This window comes from Bactrocera neohumeralis, unplaced genomic scaffold (genome assembly GCF_024586455.1).
Source record: "Bactrocera neohumeralis isolate Rockhampton unplaced genomic scaffold, APGP_CSIRO_Bneo_wtdbg2-racon-allhic-juicebox.fasta_v2 ctg1027, whole genome shotgun sequence".
In the NCBI taxonomy this organism is placed as follows: Eukaryota; Metazoa; Arthropoda; class Insecta; order Diptera; family Tephritidae; genus Bactrocera; species Bactrocera neohumeralis.
This window is the reverse complement of record NW_026089632.1, coordinates 74,512-79,094: the sequence shown is the minus strand read 5'-3', so window position 1 is coordinate 79,094 and position 4,583 is coordinate 74,512. Positions and strand designations below refer to the sequence as shown.

The following is a 4,583-nucleotide window of genomic DNA, read 5'->3' as shown; positions in this document are numbered from 1 at the left end:
ACTTCTTCGTGGTCGGGCAATGGAACGTCTGCTCAATCGTCATCGATTGGGGAATCGGGTTCGCCTTTAATTGGTGTCCAGGAACTTTCTAGATAATGTACCTTTTTTGATCAGGCTATGAAACCAACAGAAGGTTCCAAGAATTTAATCCACAGTAACGACCTTAAGTCATCAAAAAACATACATATGTTCTATAGAATATCCTTAGAATCTACAGTTATTGACAGAACGACCAGTTACAAAGTTGAAAACCCAAATTGGCGAATAATGGCGATGGCCTTTTTATTTCAAAGCTTCCCAGTGTGCAGGAAGGGATATATGGTAACACCTTTCACAAACTTCTAAAAAAGGTTCTCCTTCAACAAATTTCGGCCGTTAGTCGGTTGCGACCTAAAAAGTTTCGAAGACAAGTGAATATATCATTCTTAACTTGCAAGAATTCTAATTCTTTAAAATTGTAGAACAACATTGGAATGGTATATATTCTCCTGTCAATCGGCGAATTTCAGAGAGTCAGTACGTCTTTCTGTATGTTTCAGGGTAAGTACGTTTCAGCCCAACGTATATTGTTCCAATTGACAATTCTTCGGAATTGTGTCAATTGGTCTTTCAGCTGGAGCTATAACTGAACGGTTATAGTCGAAGTTTTCTGCAGGATTTTTTTTTTTCTGTAAGCGTGTATTGACCCCAACAAAAGCCATTTCTTCCTGGCTATTAAGTTATGAAATCCTGTTCTAATTACTATGTACTATATATTGTGCTCGCGATGCACCGGATACCAAAAATTGCAAAGTTTTCATAACCTTTGCGGGGTGTAAGGTATTCGTCGTATTATCATGATTGTATTCTAAACGTTTTCTTAAGTGAATTTATATTACATGAACAAAAGTTGCACAAAAGTTGTAACTTTCATCTTCAGATTGAAAGTTTTCAACGTATTCGGATGATCTTGCAAAAAAGTTTCGAAATTGAGTTGGCGGGCTTGGTCCGGCACAGTAAATACATACTTCGGTCCGACATTGCGCCAAATAATATTTATACTTTGTTTAGCAGACCGTACGTCAATGTTCTCCGGCCGAGACTTACATGATTGAATATCACTACCTTTGCTGAACAGTATTTAAGCTTTGTTCAGGAGACGTACAACGTTGTTTTTTAAACATGCATATATTTTTCTTATGGAAGTTGCTGTTATCTTCAAAGTCTTCGAATAGGTTTTAAACTTATTGTAATTAATTTGTAAGAAGTTATTTTATGAAAAGCGTAAAATACCTACGAACGTAATGTATTTTCATTATAAATATCAAATCGTGGTATACAACCTTGTACGTATATTATACGTAACATGTTCAGTTATCTCTAATGAGGTATATATTTAGTATGGGGCATAAATAACCGGGTCAGGTAGTTGCTACCTCAGCTTTGCTTTAAGTTTGAGTTAATACGCTATTCCTTATTGGATTGCCATGCACTTTTTATCTTTGGTATTCAGTGCTATAAAGAGTTGATTTGCATCATATAAAAATCAATTGTGTTTTGAAAAAGTGTGTTTAAGTGCAGTTATACATACCAAAACGACGGCAAAAGACTGATGTCAGCAGAGGGCAAATAATATCCTTATCGCAGCAGAATCAAAGCTCCAGACAAATATCGACAATTGTTGGCATCCACCATGTGTGGAGAAGGTCAGTTTCAACGTTTCAGTGGAGAATAACTACAAATAAAAGTACGCCAGTCAGAAAGCAGGATAGTCAAGCGCTTTTTTTATAACACTGGCCTACACTCATTTTCCTAACATTTTATACCTAATTTTGGATGTATTTTGTGAGTTGATACGAGAAAACAAGTCACATTTTCCATATCAGCTCTTGTTCATAAGAAAGAAGAAAAAACATCTAGTAGCGGAAATGTGGTTCATCCGAGCTATGTACTATACCGCACAGAGCTGCACCAAACCAAAATTTTTTTTTGTAGGCCAGTGTAATTGGTTTATTCACATAAATTGCCAGAAGCCAATATTTGAAACGGCTAACCTCATGCAGGACCATACCATACAAGCTTACATTACTTAGTGTATGCCAGGGCGTATGAGTGATGCGCGATGCGGTGGCTGGCAAGTGTTTGCATACATACGAGTAGTATACGAGGAAATTAAAATGAGAATTGTAGGTAAACTAGAGCTGTCAGCTGACATCTAGTAGCGGGAATGTGGTTCATCCTACCTACTATACCGACTACTGATACGTACAGAGCTGCACCAAACCAAATTTTTTTTTTGTAGGCCAGTGTAATGGATTCTTATAATTATAAGAAAACTCAATGTTGAGACGTATACGAAAATTCTGGAAAAATTTGATACCCTGCATCGAAGGTATGTATAAAGACCCCAGCGACTAAATTTTCTAGTACATTTATGCGCCATGTTACAGGGTTTAGAAGACGTGGTATGAATACATTGATGTCGGATTATTTTTCAATCAAACCTTAGACCAAAAAATGAGTGTTCATGTTGGTTCTTTTTGGAAAACTCTACCCTATACTTTTGATTTTTTGTAATAAGTGGTTTTTGGTGAGATACCTTAGCATAAAACTTGTTTTTCTTAAGGAGCCGGCGAACCTCTTCAACTCTGTAGGTTTTTGTTTTATTAAGCGATGCATAAATCATCATTGTTTATTCTGCTTTTCAAATTACGCTTTTTGTCTCATACGTTGCCTCTGTCTTTTACTAAACCAAACGACATTCATATTCCAAAGCATATACCCTTAATAATATTTCCATCTCCACTCAGTTCGACAGCAATCGAAGTAAAACAGGTGTTGCTAACCTAAAATGACGATTCAACAGTTTAAAAGCCGAAAATTTTTAAATGAATAATAAAATCAATTATATTTAATTATTGCTCACGGAAAGGTGAACAATTATTAAAAATACATTAGGGTTGATTTATAAGCCGATGACAAAAAAGTGATGCCCTGCGCATAAGAAAAAGTCAGCCAGTCAAATCCATTTGAATTCTAATATCAAGTAAGACAAAGCTATGGTTACAATTAAATGGCTTTTAGATGAGGTTTGTTGCAGATCCAAAAGTTTTAATCGTTGAAAAAAGAAAGCATTTTGGTTTTTATTTTTCTAAAACAAGAAAGCAACATCACCACAAACTATCCATTTCCTGCCGTTGGTAGTTATCGAGAATGCATTTTAAATGATTTTAACTTTGGGCTGGAGCAGACTACGATAACAATGCCTGTTAGGAAGGGTTTAAATATTTTGCACATCGTTTTTGTGCGTAAAAGCAAATTTCAGTTGGGCTGAAAACCGCAATAGGGTACATTATTAATCAAAAATTATTATATTTATTAATTAAAATTAATTATAAAGTTAATTATTTTAATAATCAGACACAATTCTTGTAATGTTAAAGGTTTGTGCCACTTTATTTTCAACTGACAATGTTGTCAAGCCTGTCAGTCTTTTTAGACGCATTGTAGAGAAGGCTAAATTTCAATTAGAGAGCCACGGTCACAAGCAATGTTAGCATCACCTGTATTGCGTATAAAATTTTTTCAGCCAATAGCTTGTACTTTGTTGAACAAATCTGTTCTATCTATATCCGTTAATCCACTTTGAGTTAATAACATTTCTAATTTTTTAAAAAGTTCAGAAATGGCTGTGTATGTAAAATTTTGCAGCTAATCAATATTGAATTTAGTCAAAAATTTTTAGTAAATTTTTTTAACTAATTATATCTTTCATCGATTAAAGACAATGCAGTATCAATAATGACAAAATATATAAAAATTAATTTTAAAATTTTGGTTAGCATCATAATTGAACTGTCTTTTCTGATCGAAAATACATACATACAAATAGGTGTCATTATTAAAAAAAAAATAATAATATCTACATACATATTTTATACAAAGGAAATAAATGAAGTAATTTTGTAAATTTATAAAATATAAAACAAAATGCCAAAATATCGCCCTGAAATTCATTCGCTCTTGGCAATTGTCTAACTTGCCTATATGGACGGACCGACCCTGCTTAGCCCCATATAGGGTAAGGCGGGGTACATTTATAACTTAATTTTCTAAGACCGATTATCTTAGAGCAATTGGTGTATTTTTTAATGCAATGCATTATTTTGATAAAACGTGTGTATGTTCAAGCTTAACTTATACAGGGCAAGACTTAAGAAAATATATGTATATAATATTGGTATATTAGGGTTTTATAAAAAACTCTAAATTGTCTAATGTGCCCCGTATAAGGGGTACATTTTACTTTATAAAGGTAAAATTGAACAGTTATATTTTATGTGGAATTCTTCCAGTTAAACTAAAATATATTTTTATTAATATTTGTGTTTATTGACTTTTAAATACAAACAAACGTTAAATATTAGTTTTGTTCAATGATCCTACCATATTTCACAAAACATTTGCATTAAACTTGTTTTCTTATTTCTTATTGAACATATTAAATAAGATAAGAAGGCACAACTCAGAATTCTTTTTTCTTAACGTACCATACTTACTGGTAATGTAAAAAACATATAAAAAATTAGTTGCATATAATATAT

General features: G+C 33.1%; 1 long non-coding RNA gene across 1 annotated transcript; it reads right to left on the bottom strand.

The window, feature by feature from the left end:
• Positions 1 to 874: 874 nt before the first annotated feature.
• Positions 875 to 2,819, bottom strand: LOC126766409 (uncharacterized). Its single transcript, XR_007668863.1, has 3 exons — positions 2,579 to 2,819; positions 1,571 to 1,714; positions 875 to 1,494 (listed from the first exon to the last, which is right to left on the bottom strand). It is a non-coding gene; the product is annotated as an uncharacterized LOC126766409 (long non-coding RNA).
• Positions 2,820 to 4,583: the final 1,764 nt, after the last annotated feature.